Source organism: Rattus rattus, chromosome 6 (assembly GCF_011064425.1).
Source record: "Rattus rattus isolate New Zealand chromosome 6, Rrattus_CSIRO_v1, whole genome shotgun sequence".
NCBI classification, from domain to species: Eukaryota; Metazoa; Chordata; class Mammalia; order Rodentia; family Muridae; genus Rattus; species Rattus rattus.
This window is the reverse complement of record NC_046159.1, coordinates 7,020,266-7,044,369: the sequence shown is the minus strand read 5'-3', so window position 1 is coordinate 7,044,369 and position 24,104 is coordinate 7,020,266. Positions and strand designations below refer to the sequence as shown.

Genomic DNA, 24,104 nt, shown 5'->3' with positions numbered 1-24,104 from the left:
GCAAGCACTCTACCACTGAGCTAAATCCCCAACCCCTCTTGTTTTCTCTTTTTATATTATGTGTGTGTGTGTGTGTGTGTGTGTGTGTGCACGTGTGTGCATGCATGCATGCACGCGCTCCCATTAAAACCAGAAACTTTGAATCTAGAGTTATAGGCAGTTGTGAGTCATATGACTTGGATGCTGGGTATAGAACTTCTGTCCTCTAGAAGAGCAGTTGTTAGAATATGGTCAAAGGAAGGATGCATGGTGATCTTGGGGAACTGTGGGAGAGCCTCCAGGATAAAAAGGCTATGGGCCTTTTACCTCAGATACATTGTGTTCCCTGGATCGTTCTCAGATGTGATTTCATGCCCCCTATGTCAAACATTTACATTCAATTTATAAGATATGCTTATTCCTATTGGATGTCAGGACATAGGTATAGAATTCAGTCTACTCAGTGTATCCTGAATCTGGATATGGCCTTCTGCCTTGCTTTTGACCTTTCCCACATACAATCTATAATGCATGCAATCGTGTTTAAATTGGTCTTTGCTGAGAAAGTTCTGGGAAAGAGTTGTTCTGATAATATTTAGTATGTGCTTAACGACATTCATTTACATGTTTTTCTGATCATGTTTTTATGAACTCAAACGACCTTCCTTGGAGAGTTGCTTTCTTTGTTACATTCATGTACATACCGTGTACATTCCCATACCTTGAAACTGAAATAGGGTTGTTTAAAGCATTAGACTGTAGTCTGCCCACTTCTCTGAGGCTTTCATATCCAGGTCCCAAACACAAAATCTGTACAAGTCAACAAAAGTCAACAGTAGTAAACACTTATCCACTGAGCCATCTCCCCAGCCACTCTCCTATTCTTTTACAATTCAATATTGCTTTATCAAATTTAGAATTAGCTTTTCTAGTTCTATAAAGCATTGTTGTATTGACACTATAATCCCATTAGGTCTTCCCATTTGTGTGTGTGTTTGTGTGTGCGTGTGTATATGTCTTCAATTCCTTTCATCAGGGTATAATTTATATTGTAAAGGTCTTTCAGTTTCCTGAAATTTATTCTTTGAAATTTAATTTTTGTAGCTATTATGAATGGGTTTATTAAATTTCTCAGCAATTAAATAATTGGTGCATAAAAATGTAACTAATCTAACTAGGATTGTATCTCAATTGGTATGAGTGCTTGCATAATGTATAGGAGGCCCTGAATTCAGTATCCAACACTTCATAAACAAGTTACGCACCTCTGTAATCCTAGCTCTTGGGGGGATAAAGGCTGGAAGATCAGAAATGTTATCTGCAGCTACAACCTATGCTAGAGATCCTGTTTCAGGGGGAAAAAAAAACCCAGAAAGAAGAGGGGGTGAGAAAAGACCAAAAGAAGGCAATGATTTTGATATATGGAATTTTTTGTATCTTGCTATTTTACTGAATATTTTCATCAATACTAATGGTCTTTTGATGGATTCTTTATAGTTTTCAATGTATTGAATCATATTTAAGGCCAGGTATGATGGCACACATTTTTAATCCCAGCAACTAGGAGGCATAAACAGCTGGATCTCTGTAAGTTCAAGGCCATCTTGGTCTACAAAGCAGGCTGTTTTAGGATAGCCAGGGCTTTAACACAAAGAAACCCTGACTCAGCACACACACACACACACACACACACACAACACACACATACATATATTCACACACACAAATACACATAAACACACAAACACAAAAACAAATACACAAATAAGAATCATGAATCATATTTATAAACAAGGAAATTTGACTTCCTTCCTTCCTATTTCTGTACCTTTTTTTAAAAAATTTATTTCTGTACCTTTTATTCTTTGACCTGAGTGCTTCTTCTGGCTAAAACTTGTAGTACTATAATGAATCAAAGCAGTGAGAGTAGACACCCTTGCCCTAACTCAGATGATAAAGGAAAGTCTACAGTTTAAAACCCTCTATTATTTTACATTCTGAGAAATAGCTTACTCAAGGAATCACTCTTCTCCATGGGATTTAGGTAAATCCTATCAATCATGAGAAACATTCCCCCTTATTTACCTATGACAGAGTCAAACACAGGACACCCAACTCTCTATTCTTTGTTATAGTTGACTAGCTAAGATTAAAACTATTTGTACTGTCAAAACTAGCTAACTATAATATATACTACTCTTCAGCTGACTAAGATTTCTACTTGTAAACCAACTACACTATTCATTATTTCATCTCTAGCTTGTGGAATTTTTCCTATACATCTATGACAAAAGCATTCTGAAGAGGTTCTCTGATCTTCAAACCTGGGATAGATCCCTGTCATTGCAGTTCAGATAAATATCAATATTCTTGCTTGTCTACAGTTTTGTATTTGTTTCACAGAGATCTGGTGTTCTTATTTAGGGTGTGTTCCTGTTAAGAAGTGTCTACCACTATGGCTCGAAATGTGGTGGGTGAGAACCCACTATTATAAATAATTTAGGGATTCTGGGATGGAATAAACACACGCAAATGATATAAGTCTAGGAGGGGGGAGAACTAGTTTCACAGTGAGCAGAGTCAAGTCACATGGTGTACCGGCTGGTTTTGTGTGTCAGCTAGACACAAGCTGGGGTTATCACAGAGAAAGGAGCCTCCCTTGAGGAAATGCCTCCATGAGATCCAACTGTAAGGCATTTTCTCAATTAATGATCAAGGGGAGAGGGCCCCTTGTGGGTGGTACCATTCCTGGGCTAGTAGTCTTAGGTTCTATAAAAAAAGCAAGAGATTGGAAGCAAGCCAGTAAGTGACATCTCTCCGTGGCCTCTGCATCAGCTCCTGCTTCCTGCCCTGACTTCCTTTGGTGATGAGCATCAATGTGAATGTGTAAGCTGAATAAACTCTTTCCTCCCCAATTTGTTTCTTAGTCATGATGTTTTATGCAGAAATAGAAACCCTGACTAAGACACATGGCATCAGTGCATGAAACTAGAACAAAGGAACACAACTGCTAGCAGGGATTTACCCTGGGCCACATACTAGGAGGAAGACAGTAAGAAGCAGACAGTAAAAACTACCTGCCTCCAGCCACCAGATAAATAAAAGATAGAAATTTACAAATGAGATTTAATTGTTTTTAAGGATGGAAGAGAATGTATAGATTTTGCCCAAGCCAGGTGGACATTTCTTCCTTCGGTTCAAAACTGATACAAAGAGCTTAAACTGAGAAGCTGGGAGCCCCCACTGTGCAAAGAGCTAGGTCAGCTGCTAGGAGGAAGACAATGAGAGGCAGAGAGCCAGATGGTAGGCACAGCAGATATTAAGCTCCACAGAATGGAGAAGGTAGGGAGAATGAATGAACAAATGCTTTAAAGATATTTAAAAGTCTTGCCTGGGCAAATTCTCAAATGAGGCCACATGGGATTTCTGGGATTGCATACCATAGTATGACAAAAATGGAGCCTGTAAATAGGCTTATACAGCAAGTAGAAGGGAATTTAAATAAATTTAATTACAGAGATGTATAAATATTGAGGTATCCCATCTTTAAAAAAAATTAGAAAGCAGAGGATAGGAAGCCTAACCTATCTCAAACAGTAGAAGTTTAGGCCTTGGGAATTATATAAAGAGAAAGGGACATATAACAATATGTACCCACAGAGATACTAATCTCCATAGTAGGGAGGATTTAAGTATACATAGATGTATAAATAATTTAGGCCTTGATCTCATGTAGGTTGGGGCAGGAGACAGCAAAGAAGCACTGTCTCAACAAAGAATATTTGTTCAGATAGCTTTAATTGCTTTGAATTGTTTTAATTATCAAAATGCATGTGATTATGAGATTGGTGGCTATATTAAAATTCTTCTGGGAGAGAAGTTAAGCTATACTTTTAATGATTTCCAGTTACTGGACCAAGGGCATGCTATTTTGGGAGAGAGGCTCTGTATTTGTGTTGACAGGAAAGGAGAAAAACTCTGGATCCCTTCAGAGTGATATCAATCAGATATAACAGGGAAGACCACCTGAAAATCTTGGAGAATTTGAAAAAAATCAGACAGGTAAATTAATATGCTGATTTCACAACATGGCAACAGCCCAGTAATTGGCTTAGACATAAAAATGTCTCTAGCCTAAACTTTAGCTAAAAAGAAACAACAATCCTTAAGATTCTTCAGGTCCTCCTTCATATAACATGAATGAAGTTTTATTACAATTAGTTGTTGATAGAATAAAAAATACAAAGAATACTCACCTGCTCAAAGAAGGAGCAAAATTTCATCCTTAACTGATCCATGCACCCTGCACAATCCATATGAATATCTTAATGGTACTAAAATTTTGGTTGTGAGATTCAATATTATAGAATGTACAGCTTTGACAAGATTCATCCCCAGAGATGCTGAACTGACCTGCTGTTCCAGTCCCCTGCTTCCTGATGCTGTCCAGAGATTTGCTTCCAGAACATCTTCAGAAATTGCTACTGACTCCAGATGATCTTGCCTCATGCAAGCTTTCAGAAGAATCCAGTCAGAACATCAATCAAGCACTTTAAGCATACAAAGACAGATGCTAAAGCTAGCTTTCTTAAGTCTAACCAATTTACTAATTTTCCTACCCCTTTAAAGAAGTTCTTGTTGCCCCTATTCAGTAGGAAGAAACCATGGAGAGTTGATAGCCTGATTCTTTGGGTTTGTGTGTCTGTTTATGGTTATTTTACAAACTATAAATAGATTATCATTTTAAAGGATAATTTGGAAATGGTCATAATTTTGAATAGGGAGGAAATAGATGGGATGGATTACTAAATTTATTCTTGAGCAAAGCATTATGTAGCCATATATATCCTTACATTGATAGAAGTCTTTATAACTGATATAAAATTGAAATTACAATTTCTTACATTGGTCCAGAATTTATATATATATATCTCGATATAGAATTAAAGGCTTCATTGGCATAAGTCTGTATACTAATACAATAGTTACTCTTAGATAGGCATTGTGCCTATGCAATTCATTTAAGAACACAAAACTTTGGCCAAGTCCTTTTATAACTGCTATATTACAAACTGTTTAGGATGATTAAGCAATGCAAGTTAAGTGCCAGATAGTAAACTCGTGGTTATATTAGATTCTGATTTAAATATAATAAGGTATTTTCAATATTATTCAATTAGAAATGGCTAAGAGTAGCTAAGGATTAACAGTTCAAATATACTTTACATAGATAGTCTTCAAAAACATCACAGAATTTGACATTTAATGCTATTTCATTATTAAGGATCATAGAGGATAAGATCTACTTCTGACAGCTTCCTCATTCTCCTTCAAAGAAGAATTGAGCATCTTTACCTCCAGGCAACATTGCTTATGGTGGCAAGGTATCCAAGGGCAGAAATTGACTATTTGTCTGCAAAAAATATTGTCCAAAAGGACAAACAGATGTGGGATAGTAAACTACTAATCTCTGCCAAAACAGGATAATTTAGTCCTTTATATTCCTACTTCATTGCTGGGTCTTCCAAATGGCTCTGGGCCAAAAGGCTGAAGACAGATGCTTCAACATTTTAAGAAATTAGACTATTCAGATAGTCTAATTTTTGTGGTTGTACTAAATTTATGTCTGAGAGACATACATTTTTTTATTTTGTTTGTTTGTTTTAATTTGGACAGAAAAGGTGAAATGTTGGAGATTAGTTCTAATTCAGTCAGGAATTTTCATGTCCAAATGCTAAAGATCGTTTTTCCCAATTGGTTTTGATTGGTCAACAGCCAATGGTTGGGCATGGGGTGGGACCCTTAGAGTTGTGAGGGAGAGGACCCAGAGAGGGACAGAGAGAATCACTATGACTTGGAGTAGAAGGATGGGACACAGGAGTGGCAGGAAATAAAGCCAACCAGTCATGTGAGACTTCAGGTTAAGTGGCCACTGGCCACTTTCCTGATTGGGCCTATGATAGGAAGGGAAGGTTTAGGAGTGCCCAGCCTTTGAGGTAGTCAAGGCATTTTAAAAAATAAGCTAATGTGTATATGTGTCTTTCATTCATAGATCCGAAGATAGCTCCTGGGTGGGTGCACACATTCAATTCTCTAGGAACCAAAGTAGTACAGCCAAAACTTGCCACCACACCACTAAGATACATCCTATACCCTTATGTTTGTTTTTAACACATTTTTTTTATTCTTTTTTGAGAAGCTTCACCTTCACAAAAGCCCAAGTGTGCTGTTTAGATATCAATGGTTCTAACCATTTGGGGTCACATATCTTGCATATCAGATATTTACACTATAATCCATAATGGTAGCAAAATTACAGTAATGAAGTAGCAAAGAAATAATTTCATGGTTGGGGATCACCACATGAGGAACTGTATTAAAGGGTCTCAGCATTAGGAGGGTTGAGAATCATTAAGATGCAGCTGCACACTGTCTCACGGGAAGTCCTCTTCCCCATTAGTAAATACCTCCTCATTTTTAATACCTAATGTCACAGAGCATGAATAAATTTGAATATAATGCTTCCAGTCAATATTTACACATGGGAATGGTGTGTGTACTATATGTTACAGTCCGTGAATCACTTAATGTTACCCCAGACTCAAATAGCATGCAAAAGCAAAGACATTTATTGAACTAGTTCCTGAATTCAAGGGCCCAATTCAATTCGGATGAAAGGATCCCAACTGAATTTGCAGATTCAGTTTTAAATCCAAAAAGAGGAACATTAGGTGATCCATATCTTGAGTGGTGGGTTCTATCTCTGGAAGTCTTGATGATGCTATGATTGGTTAGGGTCTTGCTTCAAGCATACTTGACTATTCTTGCTTCATGCCAAGGATGGGTGGCTCTTGACTTCTTGGTCATAAGTTTGGCCTAACTATCCTTTTGCAAGCTGGGAGGGGTACCTTTTTACATAAGCCTGTGATTGTTTCAGTAACTGACTTGCCCAGTTCTGGGAAGTAGAAACTCAAACCTGGTCTCCTGACTGCTAGTTTGCAGTCTGTCATGGAGTCAGCCTGGCTTAAGCCAAATTACTCCTTTCAATAAATATGAGAATATTTTCAAGATGTGTGTGTGTGTGTGTGTGTGTGTGTGTGTGTGTGTGTGTGTGTGTGTGAGAGAGAGAGAGAGAGAGAGAGAGAGAGAGAGAGAGAGAGAGAGAGAGAGAGATGCCAGTGTGGTGTGGGGGTATGCATGTAAATATGAGTGCTCAAGAAATTTTAGATCTCTGGGAACTGGAGTTTATGAGCCCAGCATAGGTGCTAAGAACCCAAATTGGGTGTGCTGCAAGAGCAGGAAGCACTCACAACTGTTGAACCACTCTCCAATCCCCAGACAGCATGTTGCTTTTCCTTTTGGTTTTATTTTTGATATTTTAATTACAATATTTCTCCCTTCTCCTTATTCCTTCTAAAACTTTCCATATATGCCCCACCCCTCCCCACTTTCCAAATTTGTGGCTTCTTTTTTCCCCCAGGCACATATGTATATTCATATGCATATAGATTCCTTAATATAACCTGCTCAGTCTATATAATGTGTTGGATGCTGATCAATCTATTGTTTGATTTCCCCTGAGGAAGAACACCCTTCTTGCTCCCAGGTTTCTCAGTTATCTACAGTTCTTTGGGTAATGTTGAGGCCTAGTGAGCTTTTCTCCATCTACTTTGATTTGGCCATGAATGTCATCCTTGTTCGGCCTGGATTTTGGTAGTTGTGTTGGTGAAACTTTATGGATGTAGTTTCTGATATTCCAAGGAGACACAGTTGTAAAGCAAATGCCCTAAACTTCTGGCTCTGATTATCTTTATACCCCCCTCTTCCACAGTATTCCATGAGCCATAGGTGTAAGGGTATTTTCTACTGTGACTAGACTCCCCAGTTCTGCATTTTGATTGGTTGTGATTTTCTGTAGTGATCTCAGTTGAAAAGAGAAGTTCCCCTCATGAAGGGTGAAGACTACATTTATCTGTGGGTATAAGGGCAAATGTTTACAGACTGTTATTAGGGAAGGATTATGCTGGTTTAGTAAATTAATGGTTGGGGATTGTTCTCCAATAACCATGACTAGCACTAAGTACTTAGCTGAGTTTCCAGTACCAGACAAGGTTGCCCTCTTGCTGATCCATGTGATGCAAAGGAAATCGTTCAACATGACTTACTTAACGACTGTTGGTTCAAACTTTAAGAGTCTGACACTGAGAAGTTTATTTTAGACATATTTAAGTATGGTACAACTTTGGGGGAAAGTTTCTTGGTGACAATTATCACAATAATGCTTAAAACAAGACTATGTCTAAACATGTCTTTTGCAAAATATGTGTGACCTCTCCCATAAGAATGAGTTCTACTGACTGAGAAACAATGCTCAGGATAAAGTTCTAGGGAGAAAGAGTCTGGGTTAAACATCATAATCTGGTGGACTCAAGTGAGGCATGGCCCTACAGTTGGCAAAGATCACCAATTCTTAACTAAACCCATTCCCAGCTTTCTTTTTTTTTTTTTTTTTCTTTTTTTTTTTTTTTTTTTTGAGCTGGGGACCCGAACCCAGGGCCTTAAGCTTCCTAGGTAAGCGCTCTACCACTGAGCTAAATCCCAGCCCCTCATTTTTTTTTTTTTTTTTTGGTTCTTTTTTTTTTTTTCCATTCCCAGCTTTCAAGTGGAAGCAGGGATACATCCTTTTTGTTGAAAAGATACACCTGGGGGTTGGGGATTTGGCTCAGTGGTAGAGCACTTGCCTAGCAAGCGCAAGGCCCTGGGTTCGGTCCCCAGCTCGGAAAAAAAAAAAAAAAAAAAAAAAAAAAAAAGAAAAGACACACCTGCATGTTTAACATTCCTGGTGTCCCTGGTGCTTATCTGTGAGCATAAGACCTCTGTGATAACCCTAGCAGCTATGAATGTGCACTTATTTTTTTTAAGTGTTTTCAGAAATTATTATAATATAAATAATGACAGTCATGTTAGAGCAATGTGCATCTTTAATCCGATATGCTGATGTCCTTATAACAAACAGGTAAGAGACATAGACATGTACAGGAAGAAACTATAAGATGATAAAGTGTCACTGCAGTTCTATATCTAAAGCTAAGGAACACCAAAGATGACAGCATTAGGAGAGAAGGCAGAAATATGGAGCAGAGTCTACCCTAGTGCTTTCAGAAAGAATATGGCCCTAAACAGACATGGTGACACACACTTGTAATTCCACCCTTTTGAAGATAGAGGCAGGAAGAGCCAGAGTTATAAGATGTCCTTGGTTATATAAGTTCAAGGCTAACCTAGGCTCATGATAGCCTGTTTCAAAATAATATGCAATATGCTCTAACAAATCATTAGACACAGGTCCAGAGTCAAGAAGAAGTTTCTCTACTTTCTCAAATTTGAGAACATTAGGTTGTCTTGGTCACCAACCTTCTACTGCACAAAAGCTTCTATTTATTACTATTGGTGATTAAGTAACAGTGCTAAATATTTGTAACTAACCGAGACAAAATACTTTAGATTTGCTAAAATTATACTTAAGTATATTATCACAGTTTAGGTATACTTTAAGAAATGGGCTGAGGGTGCTGGAAAGATGATTCAGCAATTAAGAGCACTTGCTGTTCTTTTAGAAGACCTCAGTTTGGTTCCCAGAACCCAAGTCAGGTAGCATAACCAGATGTAACTTCAACTCTAGTAATCTGATGCCTCTCATCTCCTAGAGCACCTGCATGTATGTGTGTGAACACGCGCGTGCACACACATACATACACACACACACACACACACACACGCACAATTAAATATAAATCTTTAATAAAACATTTTAAAAAAGAATTGGCTGAGTAATTTGTGTGGCCATGGTATAATTCTTACTGTTGAACATTACAATTAAAAAAATCAAATAAGGTGAAAAATAGACCCAGGGGGTGGTGGTGGTACATACCTTTAATCCCAGTGCTTGGGAGGTGGAGGCAAGTAAATCTATGTGAGATCTTAGAGGCCAGCCTAGTCTACAGAGCTAGTTTCAGGATAGCCAGGACTACACAAAGAAACCCTGTCTTTGGGTGGGGGGAGGGAAGGAGAGGAAGAAAAGGAGGGAGGGGGGAGAGAGAGAGAGAGAGAGAGAGAGAGAGAGAGAGAGAAAATTTCATAGATTGTTGATTTTAAGTAGGAGACAATTATAGGGCTGGAGAGATGGCTCAGCGGTTAAGAGCACTGACTGCTCTTCCAGAGGTCCTGAGTTCAATTCCCAGCAACCACATGGTGGCTCACAACCATCTGTAATGGGATCCGATGCCCTCTTCTGGTGTCTGAAGACAGTAACAGTGAACTCACATACATAAAATAAATAAAATCTTTTAAAAAAAAAAGAGAGACAATTATATTTTTCATGACGACTACGGTTTTTAATTGTCTAAAAATATTTTTCAAAGAGAATAAATGATTACATATTCTGAGGCAAAAATAAGTGATCATGGCACAGGATTTCATATTCAAGTTTCTCAGAATGAGATATTCCACGTTGGAAGAGCCATGTGACCTACATAGTCACTTTAATTTATAAACACAAACATCATTAAAAGGACAACAAGGTGACTCAATACATACCCATTTTGTTCTGAACCCTGGGCAAGGCTATATATATATTAGTTACCTTTTCTGTTGCTGTGATAAAATATGACCAAAAGCAAGTTAGGAGAAAAAGGGCTTAGTTTGGCTTAGAGTTCTGAGAGGTACAGCCTGGCATGTCAAAGAAGGCATGTCAGGGAGACCATAAGGTTGACCTGGCAGTCAGGAAGCAGAGGGACCGCATGCCATTGATATACATCTATATACATTCCAGCCATATTCCTCTTCCAGCAAGGTTTTACCTCCTAAAGATTCCATAACCTTCCCAAACAGTTCCACAGCATGTTCAAATACATGAGCCTCTTAGATAGTTCACATTCAAACTACACCATATCTTTGGGGCTCTTTTGTGGTTGAGCATATCTGTTTGTTTCTGGACAGTGGAGACTGAAATCAGGGCCTACACTTGGCTAAGCATACATTCTTCCACTGACCTTCTTTTGTCCCTCTCTCACCAAGATTTGGAGCTCCTGGATCATCAGCTCAATGAGCAACAGTATTAGAAACATCAGTAATTCCGGATCCACAGAACTCAAAGCCGTCTTCTGGCCTACTTTGTCACCAGGCACACAGTTACATACATGTAGGCAAAATACTCATACACATAACAAATAAATCTTCTTTTTGAGACTGGGTCTCACTATAGCCTTGGCTAGCCTGGAACTTACTATGTACACCAGGTTAACCTTGACCTCAAGGAGACCCATTTTGCTCTGCTTCTGCCTCTGCCTCTGCCTTTGCCTCACAAGTACTGAATTAAAGGCAAGTGCCATCATAACCTGAGAAATAGATAAATCTATTTTTAAAATGTTAAAGTGAGGAGTTGAACTGGTCCCACAGTTCTCTGTACCCAAATCCCATGGAGGAGGAGAGCTGGACTCTCAGAAGTGTGGACAATCCTGAGGGCTCAGAGGAGACAACTACTTCTGCTCATATTCCTGGCCAAAGAAGAACCAGCCTAGTGCCTTCTGTACCCTCTCGCACAGAAACATAGGAGCAGTCAGGGCAGGACACTCTGGTTTCTGCCTACACCCAAGTTCACCCAGTCCCACAATTCACAGTACCCAGATCTGGCTGAAAAAAAAAAAACAAAAAAAAAAACAAAAAAAAAAAAACAGGTCTACATGAGTGTTGACACTCAGGATTACAGAAGGGTCAAGCCACAGTCAGAGACAGCAAGACAAACTAACACTAGAAATAACCTGATGGCAAGAGGCAAGCACAGGAACCTAAGCAACAGAAAGCAAGACAATGTGGCACAATCAGAGCCCAGTTTTCACACCAAAGCAAATACTGGATATCCAAATGCACGAGAAAAGCAAGATTTGGATTTAAAAATCACATCTAATGATGATGATAGAAGACTTTAAGAAGGTATATAAATAATTCCCTTAAAGAAATACAGGACCACACAGGTAAACAATTAGAAGCCCTTAAAGAGGAAACATAAAAATCCCTTAAGGAATTACAGGAAAACACAAACAACCAGGTGAAGGAATTGAACAAAACCATCCAAGATCTAAAAATAGAAATAGAAACAATAAAGAAACCACAAAGGGGCTGCTCCGGTACCAAGTCGCGCTCACATCTGTCCTTAAGACTCCCTTCGGTGTCTACAGGACCCTCTTTCCTTCCTCCGCAGCGATCCTACTGCCAGAACTTCACCATGTCCATTCTCAAGATCCATGCCAGAGAGATCTTTGACTCCTGTGGGAATCCCACCGTTGAGGTGGATCTCTACACCGCAAAAAGGTCTCTTCCGTGCTTTCGGTGCCCAGTGGTCGTCCACTGGCATCTCGAGGCCCCTAGAACTCCAGAGACATGGGGAAGGGGTGTCTCAAAGGCTGTTGAGCACATCAATAACACTATTGCACCTACTCTGGTTAGCAAGAAACTGAATGTTGTGGAGCAGGAGAAGATTGACCAGCTGATGATCGAAATGGACGGCACAGAGAATAAATCTAAGTTTGGTGCAAATGCCATCCTGGGAGTGTCCCTGGCTGTCTGCAAGGCTGGTGCCGTGGAGAAGGGGGTGCCCCTTTACCGTCACATTGCTGACTTGGCCGGCAACCCTGAAGTCATCCTGCCAGACCCAGCTTTCAATGTGATCAACGGCAGTTCTCACGCTGGCAACAAGCTGACCATGCAAGAGTTCATGATCCTGCCTGTGGGGGCATCCTCTTTCTGGAAAGCCATGCGCATTGGAGCAGAGGTTTACCACAACCTGAAGAACGTCATCAAGGAGAAGTACGGGAAAGACGCCACCAATGTGGGTGATGAGGGTGGATTCGCACCTAACGTCCTGGAGAACAAAGAAGCACTGGAGCTGCTCAAGTCTGCCATTGCAAAGGCCGGCTACACTGAACAGGTTGTCATTGGCATGGATGTGGCTGCCTCCGAGTTCTACAGGGCTGGCAAGTATGACCTGGACTTCAAGTCTCCAGATGACGCCAGCCGGTACATCACACCCGACCAGCTGGCCGACCTGTACAAGTCCTTTATCAAGGACTACCCAGTGGTGTCCATTGAAGATCCCTTTGACCAGGACGACTGGGATGCTTGGCAGAAGTTCACAGCTACTGCAGGCACCACCAGGTAGTGGGGGATGACCTCACAGTGACCAACCCTAAGAGGATTGCCAAGGCTGCAGGCGAGAAGTCCTGCAACTGCCTCCTGCTCAGAGTGAACCAGATTGGCTCTGTGACCGAGTCTCTGCAGGCGTGTAAGCTGGCCCAGTCCAATGGCTGGGGTGTCATGGTGTCCCATCGATCTGGGGAGACTGAGGACACTTTCATTGCCGACCTGGTGGTGGGGCTCTGCACTGGGCAGATCAAGACTGGTGCCCCTTGCCAATTTGAGCGCTTGGCCAAGTACAATCAGATCCTTAGAATCGAGGAGGAGCTGGGCAGCAAAGCCAAGTTTGCTGGCAGGTCCTTCAGGAACCCCCTGGCCAAGTAAGGCATGGACCGGAGATCCCTGGAGCTACCAGATCCTCTGTCTCTGATGTCATCCAGGCGGCTCAAGGCTGGCCCAGTGCTTGCCCCTCCCACATCACTGCTTCCTTAGACGTCCACCCGGACCACCTGGAGCACTGCTGGAGCTTTGTAATCATGTGATCGGCCTGAATCATTGTTTCTGTCACCTGACTTTCCAGCTAGTGTCTGGAGCCCTCAGAACTCCAGCGTAATCTCTAGGATGCCCACACCATCAAGACTCCCCCCGGGCTGGAGAGATGGCTCAGTGGTTAAGAGCACTGAATGTTCTTCCAAAGGTCCTGAGTTCAATTCCAAGCAACCACATGGTGGCTTACAACCATCTGTAATAGGATGCTCTTTTCTGAAGTGTATGAAGACCAACTACAGTGTACTCACATATAAATAAAATAAATAAATCTTTAAAAAAAAAAAAAGAAAAAAAAAAAAAGACTCCCCCCAGTGGTTTACATGCAAAAATAAAAGCTGCAGAAGCCCATGGGAAAAAAAAAAAAGAAAGAAAGAAAGAAAGAAAGAAAGAAAGAAAAGAAACCACAAAGGAAGATAACCCTGGAGATAGAAAACCTAGGAAAGAGAGATTAGGAGTCATAGTCACAAGCATCACCAACACAATACAAGAGATAGAAGAGAGAATCTCAGGGGCAGAAGATACCATAGAAAACTTTGACACAACTGTCAAAGATAATATAAAATGCAAAAATCTCCTAAACCAAAACATCTAGAAAATCCAGGACACAATGGGAAGATCAAACCTAAGGATAATAGGTATAGAAAAGAGCTAAGACTCCCAATTTAAAGGCCCAGTAAATATCCTCAATGAAATTATAAACGTACAAGAAGCCTACAGAACTCCAAAGAGATCGGAACAGAAAAGAAACTCCTCCTGTCACATAATTGTCAAAAACAAACACACAAAACAAAGAAAGAATATTAAAAGCAGTAAAGGAAAAGGTCAAGTAACATATAAAGGCAGACCTATCAGAATTACACCAGACTTCTCACCAGAGACTATGAAAGCCAGAAGATCCTGGGCAGATGTCATACAGACGCTAAGAGAACATAAATGCTAGCCCAGGCTACTATACCCAGCAAAACTCTCAACTAACATAGATGGAGAAACCAAGGTATTCCGTGACAAAAACAAATTTACACAATATCTTTCCACAAATCCAACCCTATAAAAGATAATAGATGGAAAACTAAAACAAGGAGAGAAACTAGAAAAAGCAAGAAAATAATCTCCTTACAACAAACCCAAAAGAAGAGAGGCACACAAACATAATTCCACCTCTAACAACAAAAGTAACAGGAAACAACAATCATTATTCTTTAACATTTCTTAACATCAATGGATTCAATTCCCCAATAAAAAGACATAGACTAAAAGATCGCATACGAAAAGAGGACCCAGCATCATGCTGCATAAAGGAAACACACCTCAGTGCCAAAGATAGATACTACCTCAGAGTAAAAGGTTAGGAAACAATTTTCCAAGCAAATAGTCTCAAGAAACAAGTCGAATAAAATCAACTTTCAACCAAAAGTTATCAAAAAGGATAAGGAAGGGCACTTCATATTCATCAAAGGAAAAATTCACCAAGATGAACTCTCAATCCTGAATATCTATGCTTCAAATGCAAGGGCACCTACATTCATAAAAGAAACCTTACTAAAGCTCAAAGCACATATTGCACCTGACACAATAATTGTGGGAGATTTCAACACCCAACTCTCATCAATGGAAAGATCATGGAAACAAAAACTAAACAGAGACATAGAGTAACAAACAGAAGTTATGAACCCATGGATTTAACAGACATTTATAGAACATTTCATCCTAAACAAAAGAATGTACTTTCTTCTCAGCACTTTATTGTACCTTCTCCAAATAATCCCTTGCATACTATGAGATCACCATGAACTAAGGCTGATCTTCAATAACAACAAAAATGACAGAAAGCCCTCATAAATATAGAGGCTGAAAATGCTCTACTCAATGATAACTTGGTCAAGGAAGAAATAAAGAAATTAAAGACTTTGTAGAATTTAATGAAAATGAAGGCACAACATACCAAAACTTATGGGACACAATGAAAGCTGTGCTAAGAGGAAACCTCATAGCTCTGAATGCCTCAAAAATGAAACTGGAGAGAGCATACATTAGCAGCTTGACAGCATACTTAAAAGGTCTAGAACTAAAGAAGCAAATACACCCAAGAGGAGTAGACAGCAGGAAATAATCAAACACAGGTCTAAAATCAACCAAGTAGAAACAAAAAGAACCCTACAAAGAATCACCAAAACCAGGAGCTGGTTCTTTGATAAAAATCAACAAGATAGATAAAACCTTAGCCAGACTAACCAGAGGGCACAGAGAGTGTATCCAAATTAACAAAATCAGAAATGAAAAGAGAGACTAACAATAGAATCTGAGGAAATTCAATTAATCACCAGATCCTACTACAGAATCTACTACTAGAGAATCTGTATGAAATGGACAATATTCTAGACAGATACCAGGTACCAAAGTTAAAAATCAGGATCAGATAAATCATCTAAACAGTCTCATAACTCCTAAAGAAATAGAAGCAGTTATTAAAAGTCTCCCAACCACAAAAAGCCCAGGACAAAATGGGTTTAGTGCAGAATTCTATCAGACCTACATTGAAGACATAATACCAATACTGTCCAAACTATTCTACAAAATAGAAACAGAAGGAACACTACCCAATTCCTTCTATGAAGCCACAATTATGCTTATACCTAAACCACACAAAGACCCAGCAAAGAAAGAGAACTTCTGACCAATTTCCTTTATGAATATAGACACAAAAATACTCAATAAAATTCTCGCAAACCGAATCTAAGAACACTTCAAAATGATCATCCCTCATGATCAAGTAGGCTTCATACCAGGGATGCAGGGATGGTTCAATATATGGAAATCCATCAACCATCAATGTAATCCACTTGGAAAGATCAGAAATTCCAGGCCAGTACCTAAACATAGTAAAAGCATAGCTAGGAGATTATATTCAACAATAAAAGAACTTCTTGGGGAATCACAGAGTAATAATTATAAAAACTGTATGGTATTGGTAGAGAGACAAGCAAAGAGATCAACAGAATAGAATTGAAGACCCAGAAATAAACCCACACACCTACGGTCACTTGATCTTTGACAAAGGAGCTAATACCATACAAAAAAAAAAAAAAAAAAAAAAAAAAGATAGTGGGGCTGGAGAGATGGCTCAGTGGTTGAGAGCACCGGCTGCTCTTCCAGAGGTCCTGAGTTCAAATCCCAGCAACCACATGGTGGCTCACAACCATCTGTAATGGGATCTGATGCCCTCTTCTGGTGTCTAAAAACAGCTACAGTGTACTCATATAAATAAAAAAATAAAATAAATCTTTTTTAAAAAAAAGCATTTTCAACAAATGGAGCTGATTCAACTGGAAGTCTGCATGCAGACGAATGCAACCCACTCTTATTGCCCTGTACAAAGCTTAAGTCCAAGTGGATCAAGGACCTCCACATGGCATGATAAGACATAAGACCACATAAGACCAGATACACTCAAACTAATAGAAGAAAAAGTGGGGAAGAGCCTCAAACACATAGGCACTGGGGAAAATTTCCTGAACAAAACACCAATGTCTTATGCTCTAAGATCAAGAATCGACAAATGGGACCTCATAAAACTACAAAGCTTCTGTAAGGCAAAGGACACTGTCAATAGGACAAAATAGCAACCAACAGACTGGGAAAAGATCTTTACCAATCCTACAACAGATAGAGGCCTAATATCCAAAATATACAAGGAACTCAAGAAATTAGACTCCAGATAGCCAAACAGTTCTATTAAAAAATGGGGATCAGAGCTAAACAAAGAATTCTCAGCTGAGGAATATCAGATGGCTGAGAAGTACCTAAAGAAATGTTCAACATCCTTAATCATCAGGAAAATGCAAATCAAAACAAACCTGAGATTCCACCTCACAGAACGGCTAAGATCAAAAACTCAGGTGACAGCAGATGCTGGCGAGGATGTGGAGAAAGAGGAACACTCCTCCATTGTTGGTGGGATTGCAAGCTGGTACAATCATTCTGGAAATCAGTCTGGAGTTTCCTCAGAAAATTGAACATTGTACTACCTGAGGATCCAGCTATACCTCTTCTGGGCATATACCCAAATGATGCTCCAACATACAACAAAGTCATATGCTCCACTATGTTCATAGCAGCCTTATTTATAATAGCCAGATGCTGGAAAGAACCCAGATGCCCTTCAACAGAGGAATGGATACAGAAAATGTGGTACATCTACACAATGGAGTACTACTCAGCTATCAAAAACAATGACTTAATGAAATTCATAGGCAAATGGGTGGATCTGGAAAATATCATCCCGAGTGAGGTAACCCAATCACAAAAGAACACACATGGCATGTACTCACTGATAAGTGGATATTAGCCCAAAAGCTTGATCACCCAAAATTCAATTCACAGACCACATAAAGCTTAAGAAGAAGGAAGACTAAAGTGTGGATGCTACAGTCCTTCTCGAAAGAGGGAACAAAAATATTCATAGGAGGAGATATGAAGACAAAGTTTCATATCTGAAACTGAAGGAATGGCATTCAGAGCCTGCCCCAGCTGGGGATCCAGCCCCTATACACCCACCAAATCTAGACAATATTGATGAGGCCAAGAAGTGTATGTTGACAGGAGCCTGATAGAGCTGTCTCCTGAGTGGCTCAGCCAGAGCATCACAAATACAGAGGTGAATGCTAGCAGCAAACCATTGAACCAAGAACAGGGTCCCTATTGGAGGAGTTAGAGAAAGGATTGAAAGAGCTGAAGGGGCTTGCAACCCCATAAGAAGAACAATACCAGAGCTCCCAGGGATTAAACCACTACCCAAAGTGTACACATGGACAGACACATGGCTCCAGCTGCATATGTAGCAGAGGATGGCCTTGTTGGGCACCAATGGGAGGAGAAGCCCTTGGTTCTGCCAAGCTGAAACCCTCAGTTTAGGGGAATATCACGGCGGGAGGTAGGGAGGGGTGGTGGTTTGGGAGAGGGAACACCCTTATAGAAGATGGGGGAGTGAGGTCAGGTAAGGGGACAGGAGATTGGGAAAGTGAGTAACATTTGAAATGTAAATAAAAATATCCAATAAAAAAATTGGAAAGAGAGCTGTAGTTGTAGCTCAATAGTAGAGTAGTACACGACTGTCATACAACAAGCCCCTAACTTTAGTCCATATGTCCTCACCCCCAGAACCACCACATATACACAGACACAAAGTTAATTTTGCTGTTATAGATTTTCTAACCAGAGAAAACAGAACTCAAGGCTCTTTTCCAGGAGGCAGTGTCTATTGTGTGCCTGGATCTTTTCTTAGGAATTTTTCTTCAAAGGCCGAGCCATGAATTTCCCAAAGCAGAGCTTTTTATGTATCTTTCACTTCTTTATGTCCTCTATTGTGTAACATATATTGATTGGGTACTTTAAGAGAGATTTGATTGAGTTCTGTGTACACTCAAAGACACTAGCTAGTTTTTTTCTTCTTGACTCTCCAGGCTCATACTACGCTGTCACTTTAATCTGACTCAGTCCGGAGGAAGCAGACATGCAAAGTAAGTTTAGATCTGAGCCTGTAAGCTAGCCCCAATTGAATATTTTTCTGTATAAGACTTGCCTTGGTCATGATGTCTCATCATAGCAATGAAACCCTGAGATAGAAGTTAGTGCCAGGTGGTGGTGGCCATTCATCATCTGTAGGGAACAGCATATAAGGGAGTTGATGATAGAATTCTCTCCATGCAGCAAGGCCCATGGAAACCCCTCACAATGGAGCAAGGATTTGTGGGGGAATTTTGGTGGCCTCTGTGCTTACTCCCTAGACCGTGTATGCTACAGACTCTCTTTGCCTTTGCTATGCTGTCTGTACTCATATTGATATTTAGTTTTACTTGGGTCAGTCAAGGGCAAGGCCAGGACCATGTAAGCTGAAAGTCCCATGGATGATTCTGTTTTTCTCAAAACTGTTTCAAGAGGTAAAACCCTCCTTTCTTCCCTCAACCTCTATCAATCATCATCCAGATGTAGTCATTAATCCTGGCCATTTTGGGACACATAATCACGTCCCTAGAGAGACAGCTACATTCACACTGAGTATGCTGGTAAAGGTTGTAGAGAGCAATGAGTCCTGCTTGCATAACTGTTCTGGAGTAGTTGTATCTGATCAACAGAGACTTAAAAAATTGGGAAGCTGTGTCTGATCAGCAGAAGCTAAAAAAATGGTTCTTGGAATGATAGTATCAGGAATTGATGGGTGCAGGAAAGGTGGCTAGGTACAATGAGCATGTCTCTGTTTGCAATTAAAAAGTATTATGACAGAGGAATGATATTTGATGGCTGAGGAAAAGAGTAACTTTATATTGTAATTTCAAAGATAGAGGGGAATGGACTTATACCCACAAAGGGTTAATCTGTCTCTCTATAACTGTATAACTGCATTTGCTCCCAGCTGGGCATGTGCTCATATCCATAAGACATGCTTGACTAGACATCTATTTTTGGCTTAGTCAAACTGTACTTCACAGTACAAAAAAAGGTTAGGGAGTGATTAGACCCAGAGGGTAGAGGAAGGAGGAAGGGAAAATATTAGGGGAACATATGAGGCTTTTGTAATGCTGATGTTATTTCTTTGAATAAAAACAATAATAGCATTGCTCAGATTAGCAGGCTTATGATTGTATAAATGATGGTTCAAGCTTCTAAGGCCACTTGCTTGGGTCTCAACTGGTAGTGAAGAGTTAAATCTCAAAAAGTTAGTCACCAACAAAGTCCGGACATGCTGGAGAGGGCCTGAGATAAGGCCTGCCAACTAGGCTATATGCCCCCAAGGACACTGGCCATCTGGAGCCACCCCCTTCCCTTCCTTCACTCCCTAAAGATGAGTCATCCCCCTGCTGAGCGAGATAAGCCACCCTACCCACATTGCTGAGATACTAGCTTGCACGTATGCCTTGCTGATGTAATTTCGCGCCAAAAGTAACTGTGCACCATTTGAATCAGCCAATCATGTGTAACCGCTCGAAATCCCCTGGCTTTCCCTATATAAACCCCTGCCTTTAGAGGCTCGTGGTCGATTCTCCTGTCTCCTGCGTGAGATACGTTTCGACCCGAGATCTCGTTAATAAAAGCTACCTCTTGCTGTTACATGAAGACCGGCTACTCGTGTTTCCTGGGGAACCCCATCCTGTGACTGGAGCGAGAGACTCCCCGAATTGGGGGCAGCTCTTTCAGTAGTATCTTCATTCTCACTCTTGCCATACACCCTCCATCCTTAATTCCACAATCCTGCTGTAATGCTAGTCACTAGAAACCAGGGACTGGGGTATTGCTGTGAAAGGCCTGACTGTGCTTTTGTTTGGAGAAATGTGGATTTTTGAGACTTTAGGTTAGGAAAGCCGTTGGATGCTTTAAGCTCTGCTTAGTGAGCTGTACTAATAAAAAGCATAGAAAACAGTGGTACTGAGGGCGATTTGAAATGTAGAGCCCAGCTCAAGAGGTTTCAGAGAAGAAAGTGGCTGCTTTTTGCCCCTGTCTGAAGAGTCTGCCTTAGGCTAAGGTGACTTAAGATGGCATTGGCAAAGGAAATCTCAAAACAGCCTATCATAGACGCTATCCTGTGATTCATTATTATAAAGAGCATTTTGATGAAACAGAGCAAGCTGAGAAATTAAAACCATGAAATGTATGGTTCTATGATTAAAGGGGCACCAAGAAGTGGAATTAAATCCTGTGTTCAAAGATTAAAGATATTAGGGGTTGGGGATTTAGCTCAGTGGTAGAGCGCTTGCCTAGGAAGCGCAAGGCCCTGGGTTCGGTCCCCAGCTCTGAAAAAAAGAACCAAAAAAAAAAAAAAAGATTAAAGATATTAAATGGAATTAAGGGAGTGGTGAACTGTCGGCGCCTGCACCGACACGGTACCGAGAATCGGGCGAAAGCCTGTGGGATGAAAGAAACACACACACACACACACATACAGGTTATACAGGTTATCGTGTCAAGCCAGGAGAGGAAGAGAGAGAGAGAGAGAGAGAGAGAGAGAGAGAGAGAGAGAGAGAGAGAGAGAGAGAGAGAGAGAAGAGCAGAAGAGAGTCAGAAAGAGAGAGGAAGGAGGAGGAGCGGAAGAGAGAGGAAGGAGGAAGAGGAAGAGCAGAAGAGAGTCAGAGAGAGGAAGGAGGAGAGTCTCCTGTAGCTTTATTCACCACTTATATACCCAAGTTCTCCAGGTAGAAAATATCTGGGAAGCACAGTGGGAAACCCTGGCTCCTGACTTAGGTAACAAAAGACCGACTAGGAGACCTGAATTAATTAGGGAGAAATCCGACAAGACCAGCCTAAATCTCAAGGATAAAGGCTGAGGAAGCAAAAGGCAGAAGTAAATTGACCACCACCCAGGTGTGGTCCAGGTGTGTCGGTTCCACGTGCATCAGCCGGGCTCAGCAGAGGTCATGCAGTGGAGACACAGGTGTTTACTACTTGGTCTTTTCTTCCTGTGCCGTAAATACATGGGAGAGGCCTCTGTCCAACAATCCCATGACTTTAACTGTGGCCGTGCAGTTACAAAGCAGCCAGGCCCAAATCCAATACGGCTCACTACAGTGAACTTGGAGCAAGACCCCACCCGGCTAAGCTTCCATCTGTAAAACTGTTTAAAGAAAAACTTGGGTCCAGGCATGGTGGTATATGCCTTTGATCCCAGCACAAGTTCAAGATCAGTCTATAAAACAAGCCGCATGACAGGTAAGCTTAGGCAGTGAAGAAAATCAAGAACAGAAAGCTGGTAAAGAGGTGATAGAATAAAGGGGACACATTCCATTCCCAACAAGCAGCAGAACCTGGCTGCTTTGGCCGCATGGTTCAGCTTTAGAGTCAAGAATATAAAAAGGGGGTTATAGAAATTCCCTCCATGACTCAGGAAAGTCACCGAGACTAGGTGTGTGGTAGGGATGGCCCAGCACAGAGTTCTAGAAAGGGGTTATGGCCTTTCTGAGGCCAGGCATGAAGCAAGGATGACCCTTTATGGAGGCCCAGAGAAGGCAACTTTATGATCTTTTGAGCAGCCTGGAATGTTAATGGAGACCCAAATCCAAAGATATCATTTTAGAATCAATATGCTTCCCAGTGTGAATGTATTCTACATATTTAGAATAAAGGAGATAAATAACAAAGGAAAGACTCTTTAATGCATGCATCTGGCTCTGGTTAATGCCCAAAGAGGCAGCCAAGAATAGATATCACTAACTTATTTACGGTGCACACTTACACATCTTATATATACTGTCACCTTTAATTCTCTTTCAGGACCCAGCCCCAGGTTACACTTTGGACAATTTAAAGAGACCAGACACTGAAAGGCTGGCAATTTGGGCAGATGGGAGAGTTTCACAGCAAAGATACTGCCACAATTTTTTAAGTATACCAGTGTTGTTCTTTTAGAATAGTTATTACCTGGGTTCATCTTGCCCCCCTGGCAGAATTATGCTTTTTTCAAATAGGAGCACAGGGGACAATGACAAACTAGGACTTGAAAATAGTTGTGATCCTATACTGTCAGTGCCCCTTAGAGGTCTGGGCCTAATGGCTGGTTGCAGGACAAGGTGGTCTCCTTTTGTTTTGGAATCTAATTGGAGGTCATTCTTGAAGAAACATTAGCAGAAACTGTATAAGTATCTTTTATTCAGAGGCTTACTGTTAACTAAGTTCTTTTTAGTTCCTTCTGAACTCTTGCTGGCCAGTTCAACTCAGCTATTCTGGCCTAAATTCCTCTCCAAGCTGACTGATTCAATCTGGCTTCTCTCTGCTTCAAGCTGAATTGTTCTGCTTGGCCTCAAACTATCTCTGGCAATATGTTCAAATCTTCTGGCTCCTTAGCATTCTCTGGCTTATTCTCTCTACGACCTGGCTCTGTGAAGTTGTACTGGTAAAAACCACTTCAGTGAAAAGTCTCCTCCTTCTTTTGCTGCACTGCTCTTAAGTAGCTTTTCTTCCTGTTCTGTTCTCATGAGAGTTGGGTGTATCTCATCTCTGACTCATTCTGTCAAATCTTTCTCTGACTCACCACTTTGTCTGCCCCTCAATTAGACATCACTTTCAAAGACTTTGAAACACTTTCTAGTTTGGAATTAAAGGTGTGTACTAACAATGTGTCTGTACTCCAGTCAGAACATACTGTGATACAGGACATTTCTACATTCCAGTTAAATCACATAGACCCAGAGAAGGTCTTTGGATGTGACCCCTTACCAAAGCAGCCATGTTGTTGTATTCAATCTCCCCAAGAAACTTTCTCAGCAACCATATCAGAGGCAATGGGCACATAGCTAAAAACAGTATTATATAACAATATTTCCTAAACATTTATTGGTAAATCCTTTATAACATCAACTTTATTATGTCAAGTTTTTCCTGCATCAATACAATGCCAATGT

At 40.6% G+C, this 24,104-nt stretch overlaps 1 pseudogene; it reads left to right on the top strand.

Annotated features, from left to right (window-relative positions):
• Positions 1-12,163: 12,163 nt before the first annotated feature.
• Positions 12,164-13,690, top strand: LOC116903120 (annotated as a pseudogene).
• The last annotated feature ends 10,414 nt before the right edge of the window (positions 13,691-24,104 follow it).